Source organism: Macrotis lagotis, chromosome 2 (assembly GCF_037893015.1).
Source record: "Macrotis lagotis isolate mMagLag1 chromosome 2, bilby.v1.9.chrom.fasta, whole genome shotgun sequence".
Classification (NCBI taxonomy): Eukaryota; Metazoa; Chordata; class Mammalia; order Peramelemorphia; family Peramelidae; genus Macrotis; species Macrotis lagotis.
Window position 1 is genome coordinate 311,189,511 of NC_133659.1, and position 22,011 is coordinate 311,211,521.

The 22,011-nt window shown below is 37.3% G+C and overlaps 1 long non-coding RNA gene across 4 annotated transcripts in view; it reads right to left on the reverse strand.

Annotated features, from left to right (window-relative positions):
• LOC141515199 (uncharacterized) overlaps positions 1-17,925 on the reverse strand; it is a 150,394-nt gene extending 132,469 nt beyond the window's left edge. For all 4 annotated transcript variants that reach the window (XR_012476247.1, XR_012476246.1, XR_012476245.1 and 1 more), the window contains exons 1-3: positions 17,422-17,925; positions 16,325-16,490; positions 12,234-12,355 (exon numbers count right to left, since the gene is read on the reverse strand). This is a non-coding gene — a long non-coding RNA (uncharacterized LOC141515199). The remainder of the gene's footprint in view (positions 1-12,233; positions 12,356-16,324; positions 16,491-17,421) is intronic.
• Between the last annotated feature and the right edge of the window lie 4,086 nt (positions 17,926-22,011).

Consider the following 22,011-nt stretch of genomic DNA (forward strand, 5'->3'; position numbering starts at 1 on the left):
AGGCTAGTAAATATTGGCACTAGGACTCAGATCCAAGTCTTGTGACTCAAGTCTAGCAATCTCTCCACCTTTATCCCATTGCCTCCCTCAGAAGTGAAGAAACTGACATTTTTGTGGAAAAATCTAACACTGGCAGAATTCCTGATTCTCATTGAATTTCAGCAGTGATATTGTGGTGTTTTCTCTTCTTTGTTTTGCTGTATAAAATCAATGCTTTGTCTTCTGCCTAATGCTACACTGAGGCATTTAACAATGACAGAGCCATTATTCTTTGTTGCTGCTGGGTTTGTTTTGGGCTTGTTGTTTTTTCAGAGTTACTCTTTCTCATAGTCAGAGGTAGTCAGTGGGAAATAGAGCCAAGGGCATGCCTGACAGGTGTACTTAGACAACTACCCAAGAGGAAACGAGACAATAAAATGGTAACAGAAAAAGGTAGCATGAGGCAACAATTCTCAATCTTTCTAGGAAAGAAGGTTCATTTCTTACACAAAGGCTTTTTACATTCCATATCTACTCTCAAATTTTTTCATCTCTAAATAGTCTATTTTATTCTGTTTATTCCCTGAGACAACACAGTTATCCTTTTCACATGAAGAGGGGAGAGTTAGGAGCACAGCCTTCACACACACACACACACACACACACATCTGGAAAATTTGTGTAAAATTTTTAGGCCCTCCCTTTGTACCAGAGAAGAAATCTGAATTGCTATGATATTAAAAAATAAAATATGGGCAGTTAGATGGTACAATTGATAGAGCACCGGCCCTAGAGTCAAGAGGACCTGAGTTCAAATCTAATCTCAGTCATTTGATACTTACTAGCTGCTTCTTCTAGAACAAATCACTTAACCCTGATTGTCTCATATCCAGGGCCCCCTCCAGTCATCTCTGATTCATTTCTGGCCACTGGATTCAGAGGACTCCAGAGGAGAAAGTGAAGCTGAGGACTTGGAATAGCCCCCTCTCACTCAAATCCATTTCATTTGCTTGTCATGGCATCACCTCCTGGATATGATGGTCTTCTTCATGAACAAGGACCAAACATCATCATCCTTATGATCATGATATTGCTATCATACAATACTAAATGCATATTTTATGCATTTTTGAGTTTCCAAGCTCTTCTGTCATCTGCAAGCTTCCACAAAACTCCCCCCCCAAAAAATTTCTATTTAATTTCACAAAACCATGATGGGGAAAGTCATGATGTGAGATCACCTTTAATCAGACCAATTTAGCGCTTGAAAAGGATACTTAGAAGAAATATCCCTCAACTGCAAACAGAACAAAGATTTGCCCACATAATCCTATCAAGAGTTCCTACAACTATCCATTGCTTTGACAGTTTTTTTAGGAAAGGCACTTCTTTTATTGGAATGTCTAATGTCAGTCCCCTTGCCCTATCCTGAGCCCTCCCCCATTTCCCCCTGACCATCTTCCCACCTTGCCCCCACCCCATCTTGGGTGGGGGGGGGGGGAACATACCCTTTTTTGATTGGACAAACCAGAGGCAACCTTTGAGATTCCAACTTCTGATGGTCAAAGGTATAAAAAACAAACAACAGGCCTCCATCCTGGGGAGTCTAGCCCTCCAACTAGACGCCCCCCCAACACAGGCCTGCATAATTCTTGACTTAGAGAAATACAAATAAATGAGGTTGTTACATGAATTCTGTTTTGCTTTTTCTTAAGGCCAAAACCTCAGGTAACATTTGCCTTTGATTAGGACAAATCTTAGAAAGTTAACATATTTATTCTCACAAGCCAAAACTCAGTGAGGACCCCTCCTCATTTTGAGAGACATCGGGGAGGTGATACCGTGACAAGCACATGAACTGGATTTGAGTGAGGGGGTATTGTGCTACGTCACCAGTCTCACTTTCTTCTCCAGAGCCATCTGGCTCCAGTGGCCAGGTATGAATCAGTATGACTGGAGATGGCTCTGGATGCGAGGCAATCAGGCTTAAGTCATATAGCCACTAAATGTCATGTGTCTGAGGATGAATTCAAACTCCTGTCTTCCTAACTCCAAGACCAGTGCTCACACCTAAATAGTCAGAATTGCAGGTATAGTGTTCTTTCTAATCCATTCAATTAATCAATCGATATTTTATTTCCTACTAGGTTCTAAGTTCCCTGAATCAGTAGAGTAGTATGGATTACAGTGATGGAATAGGTTTTGGATCAAGCTTCCTAAATCCAACAAATGAAATCTTGGACCATGACATGAACCTGTAGTCATCTCTTCTTCTGATTCTCCTACTTCCTCACTGTCACTCTACCTGCTACTGGCTTGACCCAGAAGCTCCTCAACATTTTTCTAATGACTCCCATCTGCTGCTGGGGCATATAATTCATTGGAGTGAATCATGATTGTTAAATCAAATGACTTTTTCTGCATCTTCTTCCTTTTAGTCATAATCTGCAGCATTAAAACTATTTCCTCGTCCTAAATACTCTCTCCTCTTTGAGTTTTCATGACACTGCTCTCTCCTGATTCTGTTTTGCTAGATCATTATTCACATCCTATTCTGCATGCTTCAATGTATCTCAGAGTTCTATCCTTTCTCCTCTATATGCTTTGTTGATGATCTTGTCAACTACATTGGCTTCATATTTATTTGGATAATTCCCAAATCTCCATAACCAGCCTTCATTACATTCTTGTAATGCTGAACGACATCTGCCTGTTGAATCTCACCTCCTGAATGTCCCTTTGGCAACCCAAAAAAGGTAGTTCTTATAAAGTGAAGGAAGCCTAACTGCATATATTTGATGGAGATAGTATTAATTATGTTTTCAAATAAAAGGATGATATACTAACAAGATGATATCAGTCCATCCAGTGATCTGGCATGAAAGGTTGCAATATTTCCAGACCTCACAAACCAGTTGTGTTGCTATAAAGCATGGCAACAGGCTGATGAATACCTAGATGTGGTATTTCTGGCTTTCTCATAATCATTCTGAAAATATCAAAAGAATATGCCACTTTAAAGATGTCCTTTATTACCTGCTTTTAAAAATTTGGAGCTGGGGCAGCTAGGTGGCACAGTGGATAGAGCACCGACCCTGGAGTCAGGAGTACCTGAGTTCAAATCCAACCTCAGACATTTAATAATTACCTACCTGTGTGACCTTGGGCAAGCCACTTAACCCCATTTGCCTTGCAAAAACCTAAAAAAAAATCTGGAGCTACAGGAATGATTTATAGTTTCTCTAGTGAGATGGGAAAATGACCTTTGCAAAATTATCTGGAAATTGAAAACCAAGCCTAAGAAACAAAATTTAGTAAGTGGTCAAGATGGTAGATCCAGGTTCTTGGTTGAAAATAGCAAAGGAAAAAAAGTCAATTTATTACCTAATGGTTATTTCTACTCCATTTCAATTCATTTAGATTTTTAAATTATAGACTTTTATTTTTTAAAAAAAGAAACATTTGTGTCTCTAGTGGAACTGATATGAGAAATGCAATTACTCCAAAATGTGCTTGTGTATTTTGATAAATGTATGTCCACATCCTCTATTTCCAATGTGCTTTCCTCAACCAGACAAAGGGTGATAAGCAGCCTATGTAGATAAACTGGGATGATGCAAGCTAGGCCTGGAGCTCTGCCTCTGTACAGGCAATATGATGATTTCATCCTTTGTACTACAGTATCTGTCTGGATCATGTCCCAATGACATTCACAGTCATTTGCCTCATTCCTCATTCTCCTACCCTGTTGGTGATCCTTTAACAGCTCCACAGTGATCAAAAAAGTCTAGATTCCAAAGGTTCAGAGGCCACTAGCAGAATCATCAAGTTCCAAAATAAAATATCCCTTTAGAAATTAATAACATTATTGTTCAGCTTTGTAAACATATGTGGCATTATAAAGTTAATGAGGCTGGTTTATGGGTAGTTTATAAAAAAATTAATGCATAGCAATTGACAAAACTGAAAGCATTATTTAAATGTGAGCTCTGTTTATTTTTAGCCTGACATTCAAGACTTTCCACAAGCCTTTAATTATTTTGCCAGTAATTATGTCCCCTCCCCCCTTCCACTAAGAAGGAGGGTGACCATGACAGCAAGGTCAATTTGATAAAGTTAAAGGATGAGTTTGCTGCTTCGTACCTTGACTGTATCCTCTTGAAGGAATAATGCCCCTCTGGTACCACCTTTGGTACCACTGTCACCTACCAATTATTCCTTCAACTCAACAAATCTAAAGAAAGTACCAATGACAAGTAATTCAAGGTGATTAGGAGAGAATAACAAAGCAAGAGAATAGTTCCTCATTTTTCATGAACTTTTCCTCTTCTAGTTCCAGCCAAATGAAAAATAGTGAGGCTGGCTCACCATCATCTCGACTTTTGAGATCTCTTTGAAAGGATGACAGAGTCCAAAGCTCCTCTCAAGACTTCCATTTAAGGAAGGTCTCTAAATCAGCCTTTTCCCACCTGACTACATTCCTTTGGATTCCTCCTTTATCACTCCCCTTAGCCTTGTCTTTTCAGTTTCCTTTCTTTTCCCTTTAGATTATAAATATTAATAACAAAATTGTGAATTGATCAATTATGATAGATGCAACTCCTCTCAGCAGTTCAGAGATCTAGGCCAACCCTGGGAGACCAGTCATGGACAAGGTCATCTACATCCAGAGAAAAAAAACAAAAAACAAAAAACAAAACAAAACCTACAAAATCTGAATGGATATCATGTTCACTTTTTAAAAACTTCTCTTATGTTTTCCCTTCCCATCCCATATTTTCTTTCTTTTCCCTTAATTCTAATTCCTCACATATAAAATGTTTAGTATATAAACATGTTGAACACAAATGTACATGTACAACTTTTACCAGATGGTTTGCTGCTGAGAGGGGTGTGGGGGGTGAAATGGGAGGATGGTAGGAAAATATGTAGTATAAATATGCAAGTGGATGAATGCTGAAAAACTTAAAAAATATTTAATTGGAAAAATAAAATAAAATATCAACATATTTTTTAAAAAAAGATTGTAAGCTCCTTGAAAGCTTATAGCCTTTTTTTTCATTTCTGTGTCCTCAGCACTTAGCATAGTACTTATGAGACAAATGTTTAATATTTATTTACTGATTGACTCAAAAATGTCGCTTGCTTTCATTCTCTTGTTCATACTATTCCCTATGTTTGAAATCCATTTCCTCTCTTTGTAACTCCCTTCATCTCATCCTTGCCTATTGAAATCAAACTCTTCCTTCATGATTTAATACAGTTCAGTCCTCTCAGGCCCTGTGCTCATCCAGTAGGAAGTGATATTCATACTTCCTTTGGGAGTCTCACATCTATCAATTTGTTAAAATTTACTTTTTTTGTATACATCTCACCTCCCCTAGTAGACTGAAAACTTGAAGGCAGGGTAGTTATCTTTTTAACTCCCACTCTAAAATGTTTTGATATGTTGAAGTAAACCAGACAAGGCTTCATTATCATTAACAAAAAATATCCAATAAACTTTTATGACAAAAAAAAATAGGATATGGGTGGTATCTCTTCTTTGAGATAATGAATTAAGAGATCTTGGAGATGGGGCAGCTAGGTGGTGAAATGGATAGAGCACCGGCCCTGGAGTCAGTAGGACCTGAGTTCCAATCCAGCCTCAGACACTTAATAATTGCCCAGCTGTGTGACCTTGGGCAAGTCACTTAACCCCATTGCCTTAATTTACACACACACACACACACACACACATACCCATAAACAAGATGGAACCACAGAAATCTTATTTTGGTATTTTTGCTAAACCTCTTGTTATTTTATTTCTGTGAGCCTCAGTTTCCTCATTTGTAAAATGAAAGTTGACTTCTGAGGTCACTCCCAAGTCTAGATCCTGTTGACCCAGGAGTCAACAATCATTCAGGTTCTGTGACCTCTAAAAAGGGGGGGCTCATTACCTCCCTGAGGCACTACATTCCACTCGGGGATAGCTCTAATTGGTAGGAAGTTTCAAGAATGCCAGGAAGTGTTGGGGGAAGGGGTAGCCCTTAAAAGTCATTGATGTTCACATTCTTCACAAAAGTACAGAAGTGTTATTTGTTTTTCATTCTAGTCCCTGAGATAGACTTCAGGAAATCCAGACTTGCCTGATAAGCTTCCTCTAAGCTTATGGAAAGCTCATTCACCATTTCTGTGGTTCTTTTAGCTGGACTTGATCATTCATAGTATGTGAATTTCCTGTGATTAGTCTTGGGGCCAAAGGGATCTCAACCTAGTCTCAAACTTTAAATGGGTAAGAAGCCCGGCTCTCTAGCTTGGAGCTGGCTGTGGAATTCAAGTGCCCAGTGGGGCCCTTTTGGTAAGCTGAAGGGACTTAAACTGATGCCAGTTTAAAGCACCTGATGCCAATGCTCATCAGACCCCAGAAGAGGTGTTGGTTGATATAGACAGTAGGCTGATCGGTTTAGAATTACTATACTTTGAAAGTTTGTTGCCATAAAAATAAACCATTGAGGGGTAAAATTATGCAGATAATTATCTAATTTATAATTTATAATGTTATCACATAGATATCTTCTTCCCCACAGTAGATCACAAACCACCTACTCTGCCTTTTTGGGGTTTTTTTAAGGTGTTTTTTTTTTTTGCAAGACAATGAGGTTAAGTGGCTTGCCCAAGGCCACACAGCTAGGTAATTATTAAGTATCTGATGCCGGATTTGAACTCAAGTACTCCTGACTCCGGGGCCAGTGTTCTATCCACAGTACCACCTAGCTGACCCTGCCTTTTTGTTTTTTTTCTTAATTTATTGATATTTTCTGCTTTTTTACATCATCATACATCTATGTATCCCTCTCCTCCCCCTCCTGGAGATCCATCCCGTATGACAAATAAAGATTTAAGGTTTTTTTAAGAGGAAAAAAATCAGTATAATTAATACATATATTGAGAAAGTCCAAAAACATGTGCCATATATAACACCTGTGGCCCTCCCACCTCTCCCAAAGAGTAAGTTGGACATATCTTCTCACTTCCTATCCCATTTGATATTTATAATTTTGCTAATTTACTTTTGATATTTTTGGGATATAGTTGTTACATGATAGTATGTAGTAGTTACTGTGTATATTATTTTCTTGATTGCTTACTTAACTCTGCATCATTTCATATAGCTCTTTCCATGTTCCTCTATATTAATACAGATTTCTTTTTTTAAGGGTTAAATGACTTGCCCAAGGTCACACAGTTAAAGAAAGTATTAAGTGTCTGAGACCAGATTTAAACTAAGGTCCTCCTGACTCCAGGGCCGGTGCCCTATCCACTACTCCACCTAGCTACCCCTATAATATTTTTTACAATGTAGTATTATTATTCCATTACAATCACGTGCCACAGTTTGTTTAATCATTTCTCAATGGATAACCATCCACCTTTGTTTCCAATTCTTAGCTATCACAAAAATACCATCATAAATGTTTTGGAGTATATGGGAACTTTTTTCTTATCAATAGCTTCCTATTAACTCAGGAATAGAGTCTCTGGTTCAAAGGATATGGATACTTCAGTTGCTTTATTTGCAAAATGCCAAATTACTTTACAATATGGTTATAACATTTCACAGCTCCATCAACAATATATTAGAATGCCTATCATTTTTATCAATTTGCAGGTTATGAAGAAAAATCTCAGAGTTGTTTTGATATGCATTTCTCTTATTACTAGTAATCTGGAGCATTCTCTTATGAGGTTCTTGATACTTTAAAACTCCTCTTTTGAGAACTCTTTGCTCTATAGATTCAAAAGAAGTTGCAGTAAATGACTACAGTAAACTATTTGACAAACCCAAAGCTTCTGGGAAAAGAACTCACTATTTGACAAAAATTGTTGGGAAAACTGGAAAATAGTATGGCAAAAACTAGGCATAGATCCACATCTCACACCCTATACCATAATGAGGTCAAAATGGGTAAAAGATTTAGATATAAAAAGTGATACCACAGATAAATTAATAGACCAAGAAATACTCTATCAGAGCTATGGAAAGGAGACAAATTTACGACCAAACAAGAATTAGAGCACCTTGTAAAATGAAAAATGAATGATTTTGACTATATTAAATTAAAAAGATTTTGCACTAATAAAATCAATGTTGCCAAAATTAGAAGTAAAGCAGAAAGCTGAGAAATAATTGTCACAACTAGGAATTCTGATAAAAGTCTCATTCTAAAATATATAGAGAATTGCATCAAATTTTTAAGGTCACAAGTCATTCCCCAATTGATAAATGGTCAAAGAATATGAACAGACAATTTTCAAATGAAGAAATTAAAAAGGCAAATTAAAGCAATGAGGTACCACCTCACACCTATCAGACTGACCAAGATGAGAAAAAGGGAAAATGATCAATGTTGGAGAGGTTGTAGGAGGATTGGGACATTGATTCATTGCTGGTGGAGTTGTGAATAGATCCAACCTTTCTGGAGAGTAATATGGAATGAGCCCAAAGAGCAATAAAACTGTTCATACTCTTTAAACCAGTAATTCCAATTCTAGTTCTATATCCAGAAGAAATTATAGAGAAAGGGAAAAGTCCTACATATCCCCAAATTTTCATAGCTCTTTTTGTAATGGAAAAGAATTGGAAATGAGGGGGTACCCATCAATTGGGCTAAACAATTGGCTAAACAAGTTCTGGTACATGAATACTATAGAATACTATTGTTCTATAAGAAACCATAAATGGTCAGACTCTAGAGAAGCCTGGATTGATTTATGGGATCTGATGCTAAGCAAAGGGAGTAGAACCAAGAGAACAATGTATACATCAACACCAGCATTGTGAGATGAATAACCTTGATGGAAGCAGCTCCTCTCAGCAGTCCATTGATCTAGAACAACTATATTAGACTGGCTATATTATCCCCATCCAGAGGAAGAAAAACAAAACAAAACAAACACAAAAAAAGGACCAACCCTTCAGAATCTGATGAACACTTTATAAAAATCATCTCTTATGTATCTCTTTCCCTTAATCCTAAATCCTCATGTTGAAAATTACTAATCTGTAAATATATTTATCAAAATATGTATGTACAATGCTAACCTGACTGTTCACCATTGAGGGGAGGGGAATGGGAAGGGAGAGTGGAAGGAAGTTTTGTAATTTAAATTTATCCATGTGTATATTGATGAAAATAAATAATTTTTTTTTAAAAGAGAGAACTCCTTTTGACCATTTAGCTATTAGAAAAGTCTTATTATTTTATATGATTGGGAGTAGGGAGTTACAATGGAAGATGAAATAGCTCATTCAATTTATAGTTTATTCAATTTATAGTTTCCATTTCCTCAAGGGACTGTATTTGGTACCCTCTGAGGTCCCTTGCAGTAGCTAGGTATGGACAAAGTTGCTAGTTTATTGTCTTCCCCATTAGAAAAGGAACAACTTGAGGACAGGGACTACATTTTGATTTTCTATGCATCTCCAGCACTTAGCACAATGACTAATAAGCCATGATAATAGGCACTTAAAAAATACATTTTTGATGGGCTAGCTGGCTAGATGGTAAGATGGATAGATGATTGGCATTAAGGCCAGGAAGTTTAGAGTTTCAATCCTCTCTTATAAATTCACTACTTCTGTGACCTACAACTCCTCAAATTTAGTTTCCTCATCTGTAAAATGGGAGTGATTAATAGCAACCCATTTCACAGGTCATTTTGAGGGTCAAATACAAGTTAAGCAATTTCACAAGCTTAATAAATGCTAATTATTTTGCTATTATTATTTATCCTTCCACTCTGATCCTCTTAGTCTCTGGAGGCATTTTTAAATATTCTGTAGGTGCTAGTGAACAGTTTGACCATGCATCTGTTTTCCTCACTCTCTCGCTATGGTAACCAACCCACCTCTTTTTCTGAGCATATATTTTCTTTATGAAGTTTTTTAATCCCATTTCTTGGATGGAGTCATCTTTGGTAAAATGCCAGAATGCATCTATCTAATAACAGTGATGACAGAAATAGCCACAAGGTTAGGAGGGAAAAGAAAACCATCCCAAGAATATAAAATGCTGTCAGTCCACTGCCCTAAAAACTAGCCTTGTTTGGGTAGGAATCTTCCTTGAGGTGGGTATGAGAAACACTCCAATTGTCCTTTTAAAGATTCATTTCATTTTACCTCCAAAGGGAACAAAAGGCAGTTTCTCTCCCATTTGTCCCAGTATTTTGGGTAAAGACTAGTCAGACTAGCATGGTTTGTCTTTCATTCTGAAAGAGCACCAAGAAATCAGGGAGGTGATACATGGCATGCAAGTGAATTGGTTTTAAGTGAAAGAAGGGTAAAAGGAAGAACAGTATTTCTATTCCTTTTTTTGACCAACTTCACATAATAGAGAAGTACCAATATTCTTACCTTATTCAATACTCTTAATTATCTTATTCAATAATCTAATTATTGAACTATCTATTAACATATCCAATTATCTTAATTCAATTATCTTATTCAATAATTTCAGCATCCCATGAAGTGAATACTATTATATTCTCCTCTTAAAAATGGGGGAAAAATTTTTTTAAAATGGGAAAACTGAGGTTGAGACGTTACATGTCTTGCCTAAAGTTAGTCAGTTTCTGAGTAAGGATTTGAACTCATGTTTTCCTGACTCCAGGTCCAGTGCTTTAGCCGTTTTCCAAAAAACAGATAAGTTACTCATCCTTAAAATCATAGATCTAGAGATGGAAGGGACTTTAGAAGTCACCTAGTGAGACCCCCCCCCCTACAGATGAAGAAACTGAGGTGCACAGAGATGAAGAGATTTGATTAAGATCACACAAGTACTAAGTGATAGAACCAGGATCCTAGCCAAGATCCCCGATAACCAATCCAGTTCTCTTCCCTTGTACCACGCTGCCAGCTCAAGAAGTCCCTTTTCTAGGAGATTTTCTCTTCCCCTCCCCTGTTGTGATGGGTTTCCTCCGATGACCTCAGATTACACTTTCTTTTCTCTTTCCCCAAGATCTTTACCAAGTAATTCTGTGCATGAGTTATCTGGGTAAATGTCAGAGCTGATTCCTAGACTGAAAGCTCCATGAGGTCAGGGACAGTCGTCACAGCATTTGTGAAATAAGTGTTTCACTAGTCTTCCCACATCCAAGACTTTAATAAAAGTCTGCTGAATTAAGTATTCACTAGACAACTATCTGAGTAAATAGTCACTACAGCTTCTTGTTCCCCATAGGGCCTGTTCAGGCATCTCAATGAAATAAAAATACCTGTGGCAAATCATGGACTCCTAAGGCTGAAGAAATTGAGAGCTCATCTCCATGAAACATATTACATTTTAGAATTTCTAATGTGTGCTATAAATGACTGGTAATTATAAATACTTAGTCCAGAGTGATTAAAATAGCTTTTTTTAATTTTATTTTATTTGCAAGGCAGTGGGGTTAAGTGGCTTGCCCAAGGCCACACAGCTAGGTAATCATTAAGTATCTGAGGTGGGATTTGAACTCAGGTACTCCTGACTCCAGGGCTGGTGTTGTACCCACTGTGCCACCTAGCCGCCCCTAAAATAGCTTTTAATAATAAGCTTCTCTGTAGAGGAGGGCCATCTCTCCCAGTGAGAAAGACAGTGAATTACAACATATAGTCTTACATGCAATTTGAAAGACTTGTTTTTCCCCTTTATGCCAATCAATGGTTGGGGTTACAATCTAATCAATACATTCAACCCATATGTTTTCCCTGCCCTAGTTATTACAATAATGAGGGGAGTGAACAGTAATATGCATGAACCTCCTTCAGCTGGAGCACTTGTAAAAGACAAGGACCCTAGGTCAACTCAGCACAGGATGGAGTTAAGTGGGATCCAATCTCAGGTATGATCAAGTTGGGGTCAATTCTTGTGCCTCACACTCACATACGTACACATAGGCACAACCATAGGCAGACCCTAGTCTTTGTAATGTGTGTGTGTATGTGTATATATATATATATATACATATACATATATATATGTAAGTGTGTGTGTGTGTGTGTGTGTGTGTGTGTGTGTGTGTGTGTGTGTGGAAAGTGTCCTGTTTCAAAGCTTAAAACAAAGAAAAAGAATTCTAAATATCTTGCCCAATTTCTCCCAAATTTGGTCTCCACTAATTTTTTTTCCATTGAAGTTGCCTCAAAATCTTAGTAGTTGTATGACCTTGGGCACTTTAAACTCTCTAAACCTCAGTTTTCACATCTGTAAAATAGGAATAATGATAGCACCTACCTCACCATGGTTGAAGTGAAGATCACATTCGCTAATATTTATTAAACACTTTGCAAGCTTTGATATGTTATAGACATGCCAGTGTTGTTCTTGTTGTTCTCCATACCTGCCACCAATCTTGGCTTGGGAAAAAGGAAGAAATAAATTTAGATAAGGTAGCAGGAAAGAGTAGAAGAGGAGGAAGCTACATTTTAAAGAGATTTGCACCTCAACTGAAGTAGTGGAATTGAAGTGCATTGGAATAGAAAAAACTCAGGTTTTTAAGATAAAAGGAAATAGGCTTAAATCCTAATTTTGCCATTTACTAACTTGTGACCTTGGACAAATCTTTTTCCTCACCCATCTGGGCTTCAGTTTGCTAAAGTCTTAAATAAGAGGCTTGGTCAAGCTGACTTTTTCCCCCCGATTTTTGGTTTTTACAAGGCAGTATTATGTGTCTGAGGCAGGATTTGACCTCAGGTCCTCCTTACTCCAGGGCCAGCGCTCCATCCACTGTGCCACCTAGCTAAGGCTGGACAACAATTAACCGTACTGCCCCCTCAGGAAGATAGCCACTTTGTATAAATAATGCTACATGCATTCTATCAAAACAAAATAACCATATGCTTTTGATACAGTTTGGAGAATGTTTAAAGTAATTACACTCAATGAAGGTCAGGTCTGGTTGTTTTTTGTCTTTCTGGCCCCAAATCACCACTTACTTTTTGATACATATAGTAGGCGTTTAATAAATACTTGTTGATTTGGTCTTTATTAGTTAGGAAGAAAAGCTTTAATTATTAGGTGGTTTTAGTCATGATCATTCTAGAAATTTATGTAAAACTCACTGAAGCAAGCATTTTAAATATCATTGCATCCTGGTGAACCAGGTCTAACATATGGCTTACATAGCAGGTGGTTAAATGCTTGTTAGATTATTAATTAATATTAGATTTAATTAATTAATTAATATTAGATTTGTTAGATTTCTCTAAATATATGAATAGTCTATAAATGAATAGAGCAAGTTCTGGGAGAAAAGAGGCAGTCACAGCTGAGTGTGGCAAACTGTTTCAATGATGAACAAAGAAAGTGTTATCCTCCAAGCTCTGTCAGACACTGTCTCTCAAGCTCTGGAGAGATGTTGGACTTCTGATAAACTGTGCCTTCTTTTTAGAAGTAAAGACTTCATTTGCAAGCCATCCTCTGCTTCTTCCCTAGTTAATGACTACTCTTGAGAAAGTTATTCAGAACCACCAGCAAAGGAGTGCACCAAATCCAACTGCAGACACTTAATAATTGCCTAGCTGCATGATCTTGGCCAAGTGACTTTACCCCATTGCCTTGCAAAAACAAAAACAAAAGGAAAATAATTCAGATGCCCTTAGTTAGAATAATGACCAGAACTTGGAAAACCTGAGTTTAACATTTTCCTCAAGGTCCCTGATAATCAACTAAAACCATAAATAGCAAAACAGTTATCAATCTGCATTTGGAAAGGGAATTTCCTCACCTCCTCCACACACTAGGTCTAACAAATTGTGTTTATGTGGCACTTTAAAATTTATGAAACATTTTCTATATATTATTTCATTTGAGTCTCATTAGTCCATCTGGGCTAAGTGCTTCAAGGTATTATCTTTTTATTTTACAAGGAAGGAAAATGAGACTTAGAAAGGAAAAGTAAGTTTCCCCAGGTCTGAAAGCTGGTGATTGACAGAACTGAGATTCAAATCCAATCCCCTATTTCATCTCAGAGAATGGATTTTTCCCTATTTTTGACTTGCAAGTCCAATTTTTTTAAAAATTTTATGTTAAATTTTTGCTAATTAAAAAATGTGTCCTTTATATAGCACTCTAAGTTTACAAAACAGTTCACTCATAAAAACAAACCAACAAGGGCAGCTAGGTGGTGCAGTGGATACAACACCAGCCCTGGAGTCAGGAGTACCTGAGTTCAAATCCGACCTCAGACACTTAATAATCACCTAGCCCTGTGGCCTTGGCCAAGTCACTTTGCATTGCAAAAAAAAAAAAAGCCCAACAAATAACAAAGGGGCAGTTAGGTGGAGCAATGGATAGAATAGTCAGGAGTGAGGAGGACCTGAGTTCAAATCCTAATTCAAGTACTTATGCTAGCTGTGTGACCTCCAGCAAATCAGTTAACCCTATTGCCCCACAAAAACGAACAAAACGTATAAAACATTTCAAATAATCTATCAACAAACATTTATTAAGTACCTACTATGTGTCAGACACTATGTTAAGAGCTGAGGATACAAAAAATAAAAGGCCCAAGTCAGTCCCTTACAGGTTAAAGAGGGAGACAAGTTAAATAAACATATTCAAAGCAAGTTCTAAACAGAAACTAGGAAATAACTAAAGACTTCCTATAGAAGATAGGATTTTAGGTTAGCTGTGGAAGCAGAGGAGGGAGAGCATTCCAGGTGTGGGGAACATTTTCATACATTATCTCAAATTGATCCTCATGACAACAAAGTGAAATAGTTGCTATTATTATTCTTATTTTACTACTAAGGAAACTGAGGCTCAGAAAATGAGAAATTAGTCCTGGATCCCATAGCTTCTAAGTATCTGAAGTGGGATTCAAATCAGGTCTTCCTGATTCCAAAACTAGGTCTTCCCTTGCTCCAATATTCCCAGCTGCCTCTCCACAGAGGCATTCTGTCCACATGACTGACATAAGCTTGGAACTGGTATAGTAGAGACGTTCCTGCTCAGGGTAAAAACCCCATTTTCATTCATTTGTCATTTTCTGGGGATGAGGGGAAAGGGGGATCCTTCTTCATGATAATATATTTTCATTTGCTTTGAAACTAAAGGAGCTTTCTTCCCTGAAATATTGTACTAAAACCCTGAGTGTGTGTAGTTGTTCCCTCCCCGCCCCACAAAAAATTCTAGTATCTCTCTTCTCTTCTCTCAGTAAAAAGATTCTGGGAATTAGATGCAGCAGACGTCATTTTTATAGTTGAGCCATAGAGAGGTTGTGACTTGGTCAAGGTCAACATTCCAAATAGTGGCAGAATCACAAAGACAAATCAGAATTCTGGTGTTAACCAGATGGTATTAAATGAAATGAATGTACCAGTCTGAATTATAATAAAAATCTGTTAGGCATGGGGGAAGGGGCTGGGAAGGAAAGGAGGAAGGAGGAAGAGGGGGTGGTCCTCACATTATTCAAAACAATTTCATATTTCAAGTTCAAAACTAGTACAGAAACACCCTGTATCATTACTTGAGATGAAAACTCAATCCCTAAGCCTTTGTAAATAAGTTCCAAAGCAGATCTTATTTTGGATCCTCTACATTCTAATATGAACTGAAGGGGCTTTTCACAAGCTGTTTGTCAACTGTTTTAAAAAGGGAAGTAAGGAAAGTTCTGAATCAAAATATTTCAAAGTGATGACTTTAAGGTAAGACTTTCACTGGGATTTTTAAATGGAGAAGTCAATCTACAAAATCTCTTTGATGCAGAAAAACATATACATCTCAAAAAAATATTGTTTCCCAGTGTAATTTGTCTCTTTGTCAGTTACATGGTAGTGCCCTACATTTTCTTACCTTGTGATATGCTATCAAAATAAACTCAAAAGGCTCAGTGAGAGACAAAGAAAAGGCCAAGGCCAAGGAAAATGCTTCTCAGTTTAGGTAGATAATTGACAAATTGACAATGAATGAACTAAGGAATGAATGCAAAGCGTTTATTGATTCTTTACTAATGGTCAAAACCTGTTTGCTTAGTATTAAGGACATAAATACAAAAGCAAGAGATTTTCTGTCCTCCAGAATTGGCATTCTAATGGAGAGAGAAAACTTATACAAGGAAGTATCAAGCAGGGAAGAGTGTTTTGGTCTGGAAAATTTTAATAGTGAGACACCCCTTGCAAAGCGCTCTCCAGAAATTACTGTGGGCTTGATTTGATTACTGTTTCCAGAACAAGGCAGGAGGGAGCAATAAAAAGGAGTTATATTTCCTAGGACTAGGAAGATGGCAACTCCAACCCTAATTTCCAAGACAGTTGGATGAGATATGAAACATAGTATGAGACATGGAAATGGCAAGACATGTGGAACTGTAATGATTGACTCACCAGTCATGAAACCATGGCCCCAGATCTGTTGGATCCAAGACTGAGTGGTTTAAGTCATGGAGAGTGTGGGTCATGATGTCAAGAGGTCCAGAGGGAGTAGCAGCAGAATAGACTACATTGACAATTTAAATTGTCAGTACTTCCACTTTTAAATGTCATTTGTTTTCTACAAAAGAAGGAAAAATAAAAAGATTAATTGGTCATCTAGACAAGCCCCTTTATTTTTATAGGTCAGCTACTGGAGTCCAGAGAAGTTGTGACTTGTCCAAGGTCAAACAGGTAGTAAAGAGTTGAAGTGGGATTTGAACATAGATCCCCTGACTATAAATCAATAATATTTCAAATCACACCACACTCTCTGTGCCCATCTAAATTTGAAAATCATACAATAAAATGAAAAAAATCTACTATATCCTGAAAAGGCACCCCTTCCATTCCTTTTGGATTTGATTTCTCTATCATGCTCCCAGGAATCTCACCAATGGGAAATCTCCTCTTAGCAGATGTAGCCATACCTCATCAGTACTCTCTGCTCCAGGGACTGGAGGGATGGGCCATGAACACCTAGAGTTCCATTTAAGGATTGGGTATAGAACAACCATCTTATTTTCTACCTGGTTTAAAAGACTACATTCCTTCAAGTCCCCAGTGTCAGACACTTTCCCCTCATTTTGTCAGATTACTTTGTTTTCTCTGCCCCCCATTTCCCTTTAGATTGTAAATTCCTTGAGGACAGGGATTATCCTTTCTTTACCTTTTGTCTGTCTCTAACACACTTAGCCCAGTGACTGGTTTAATTAAGTTGGTTTAATAAATGTTTATTGGATGACTACCTGACTGAAAAGCATACTTTCCTTCTCTTTTTTTTTGTATATATGTGGGGTGGGGGAGATTTGCTTTAATTCAAGGGCCTACTGTACAGAGCACTGCCTGGGGTGCCAGGGAAGACATACAGTTATCTGCATGGGCAGGGCTCTGTTTTCAGGCAGTTTATATCCTAAGAGAAAGGTAAGCTTCAAAGTCCTTCAGTTTGGATTTTAATGAAGTTCTATTTAGCAATTCATTTCCCTAGGACTTAATTAGACAATCTTTTTTACCTGGGGTATGACTGGGCCAGTGAATAATCCAATGAAATATCCAGACTGTGAGACTGGATAGACCTGGGGGATAGTGGTCTCCAGGCTGCTGGGGAAGGAAATTGTTCAAATGTCAAGGCTCTGGGACCTGTTCTAATTACAACTCTGAAGACAATAGATATTTTCTTATGTGTTTCCCCCAAAGGTTGTAAGATTCTTGAAAGTAGAGACACAATACCTATAAAATACTTGGTACACTATCATCTATCTATCATTCATTCATTCTAGCTATGCATTCTATCTGCCCATCCATCCAAATTATATATTCATTCAATCTACTCATTCTATCTATTCATCTATCTATCCACTCTCTCTCTACACATATACACACAGAGTATCACTTGGAGTTGGGAAGTCCTGGGTCCAAATTCAGACATTTAATAGTTGTGAGATCCTGAGTAAATGATTTAGGATCTCTAAGGATTAGTTTCCTCATCTGCAAAATACCTGTAGCACTTACCTATTGGTCTTATGAGGATCAAATGAGATCTATCATGCTCTAGCATGTAAAATTTTTTGTAAACCTAAAGTATCATAGAAATACTAGTTATTATTATTATTATTATTATTAATTAATAATATCCACTGCGCCACCTAGCCACCCTATTATTATTATTATTATTATTATTATTATTATTATTATTATTATTATTAAAGTGGGTTTTTAATAAATGGCAGTGGCAGCATGGCATAGTGAATAGAGAGCTGACCTCAGAATCCAGAAAACTTGGGTTCCAGTCCTATGTTTGACACTTCCTGGCTGTGTAACTCTGGGTAAGTCATGGCATGATACATAAAGCCCGGAAGCTACATTATATAGGGGGTAGAACCCTGGCCTTGGAGTCAGGAAGACAGAAATTTGAATCCATCCTCAGACACTTGACTCTTCCTTGCGGGCACATCACTTAACCCTGATTGCCCCTCCTCCGGGGCCATCTCCAGTCATCCTGATTCACAGCTGGCCACTGGATCTAGATGGTTTTGAAGGAGAAAGTGAACCTGGTGACTTAGCACAGCGACCCTCTCACTCAAATCCGGTTCATGCGCTTGTCATGTCATCAGCACCTCCCTGATATCATGGTCTTTTTCAAAAATGAAGGACAGGGGCAGCTAGGAGGTGCAGTGGATAGAGCACCAGTCCTGGAGTCAGAAGGACCTGAGTTCAAATCAGATTTCAGAGGCTTAATTCTTACTTAGCTATGTGACCTGTGGCAAGTCACTTAAACCCACTGCCTTGAACCCCCCCCCCCCAAAAAAAAAGGACAAACATCACCATCATCTTGACCAGGACCATGACTAGGAAATTCCCTCCATAAATTTAGGTCAGCATGCTTTATCATCTCTGACCACTACCGGAGGAGTGGGAGTATTCCAATAAAAGTAGCTTACACCCACTAGCTTTGCAGACCGATAAAGATTTCAGGAAAAGAAGTCTTCAAGCAACAAAGAAAGGGAAACAATTTCTAATCAGAAAATCAAAGAAAAACTCTGGTTCAATTAGCCCATCCCACACTCCCAACACCCTAGGGCTAAATGAATGGATAAGTAATAGAAAGAAGAATTGTTGCTCTGGGCCTTTTACTTATCCTCTGGTCCTCTGGGTGTGGTGGACCTCTAAGCCAAAGTCGGGCTGGGTGACCTAGATAACCAGGGAACCCCAAACACACCAGCTGTTCCTGGAAGACTAGTTGGCCTTCTGAATCCAAGCCAAGCATAAGGCCAAATTCAATTACTTTCTACATATTTGTATCTGCTTAGATGGATAATGCTATTTCCCCAGATAGAATGTAATCTCCTTGAGGCCAGGGACTCTTTGTTTTTCAATTTATATCTTCAGTTCCTTAGCTGAATATTAGTATTTTAAATCCTTAGTATTTTTACACATACTATCTGATTATTAAGCTTGTAGATTGATTGACTGAATCCAAAGAAGGCAGTAAGATGGAGTGGAGAAGAGACTTTTCAGAGTTGGGGGAATCAGGATTCAATACTGTATTTCCTTCCTGAACTTAAAAGGAGAATGGTCACAAATTAGTCACTTTTAAGCTCACTATCCTCAGTTTTATTATCTCAAAAATAGTCACTTCAACTAGTTACTCCCATAGTGGGGGAGAAGAGATGTTTACATTATTAAAACATTTTTTGTAAATTTTTAATGTCATATAAATATAAGTAATGTTCAATTCAACAAGAAATTGGTGAATCTGTGCTTGTTTTCTCATGTCCATCTCACGTAAGGTGTTTTTGTCTGTATGCTCAGCTCTAAATTCTACTTAATTTATTTTTCACCTAACTCATATTGAGATTTCCTAATCTTGAATGTTGCACCTAGTATCAAGATCCCAGCGTTGATTTTGGTGATATTTCTGGTTTTAACCATACCCACACATGTATATATTTATAAAAATATGCATCTATATAGTTAAATATGAATGAGGATATTAAAGATACAGATCTATATGGTTAAATATGAAGGGGTTATATGTGAATAAACATACATATATGTGTATGTATATATGGACACATGTATATTTTGTATATACACAAAAGTGTATATATGTTTGTGTATATATACTTGTGTATATATACTTGAAGGATTAGATAACACAAATATAATGACAATTTTTCATACCTGTGAATGAGTTAAAGGAGTCAACTAAGTCCTTTTGGATCTGGTCAGTAAGCAAATTTATTCATTTGAGAATACTAACCAAAAGTATCAGGAGTCCTCTCTGGCAGTTTTGGTTTGTTGGAATAAATACGTGTTAACTTTTCAAGAGTTTGTCCTAATCAGGCACAAACATTCTCAGACATATTGGCCTTATGGAAGAGTAAAAAGAGAATTAGGTTAACCAAGATATTTATTGATATTTCTTTATGTCCCTAAATTCCAATAATATGGAGGGGAGGTTTGGGGAAGGGTCCAGAAAGGGGAAAGGTGTCTAACCAGATAGCTAGACACTGTGTCTACAATGGGGGTACTTTGGTATCTTTGGACCCAACTCACTCCTCTATTCTCAGATCTGATCAAAAAAGAGACTTTATGAAATAAGTGAATTTCTAGCCACTTGTGTTATAGAAATACATGTTTAAAATATTATATACAAAATAAACTGTACATACATTCATTCAAACAACAACATTCCTTTGTAGGAAGGCATGGGGCTTTAGAGTTAAAAAACCTGACCCTACCTATTTTACCTTGAGTTAGTCATTTAATCTCCCTTGGGTCCATTTCCTCAACTCTAAAAAGAGGAGGGTGGACTAGATGAACTCTGAGATCCTTTCTAACTTGATCCTCTGACAACTGTGAATTTTTAAATTCATGATGTCATTTCAACTAAGACTTTATTTTAATCTAATATGCATAGGTGAGTAATTTTTTGCATTTGACTTCACACTTTGGAAAGCATTAATGGTGTATACTTCATAAAATGTATTTTTAGTTCCTCTGATCACCCAGAGTCTAATGTTATTATGACTACACATTTAATATTTTTATAGTCCTATGACTCATTGCATGGCCAGTTGAATTATATTCCTTATTAAATATGCATTCTTAATCAATGTTCTTCTCCCTTTGAACATAAATACAGAATTGTGCTTGACCTAACAAACTGAGAATGAAATTGTTGAAAATACCAAGGCCTGAAGAGACAAGCCAAAATGTTGAGTCATGGTTTTTAAGAGGTGATAACCACTAGAACATATACCTTTCTGTGATGATAAGGCAAGAAAGGAGGGAACATATTTCTACAAAGACTTGATTAGCTACAGTTAACTACATATAAACAGAATGCAAGCATATTTCTTTCTTGTCTAAAACAAGTTATCCTGCCATAAATGTAATTCGAGGAAATACAAATTAAATTCTGTAAATTGTTAAGCTATTTCTTCATTTCTTATGGAAGAACACCTTGTACACAACTGAGCCATAATAGTTGTTTTCAAAGTTTAGCAAGGCCTTCCTCCCTTCAAGGCAGAGGTGGGGGTATTATGGATGAGAAAAAGCATACATACTGGCAAATACAGTGAATGTGTTGATGGGAAATGACTTTTTTCCCTTCTTTCCTGGTTGATATTTGAAATAAAGTCTCACTGAATGAGGGGGAGAATTGTATTCAGAAATGAATGTGATATAAAAAAAGGATTATATGTCTATCAAGATTTCCTGAACTTTTAGTCACCCCCATTATTCACCCTCTGGAACACTGTAAGGTGTAAACCAGAAGAAGCTAAGAAACTTAGAGAATAATTTATTGGTGTGAATTTTATCTACCCCCAAAACCTACAGTCCTGACCTATTGGAATAAATACATGCTAACCTTCTCAGAGTTTGTCCTAATCAGAGACAAACATTTCCAGAGATTTTGATCTTAAGAGCAACAGAGAATTAGATTAACCAGCACATTTACTGATCTCTCTCTAAGTCTCAAATTTGTGAGGGGAGGGGAAGGGAAGGGAAGAGGGAGTCTAGCCAGCCAGATCTCTTGATCAAAGGGGCAGGGGAGGAGTCAGGGAACGGTAAAAGGGGGAGTCTAAAAGACCTTC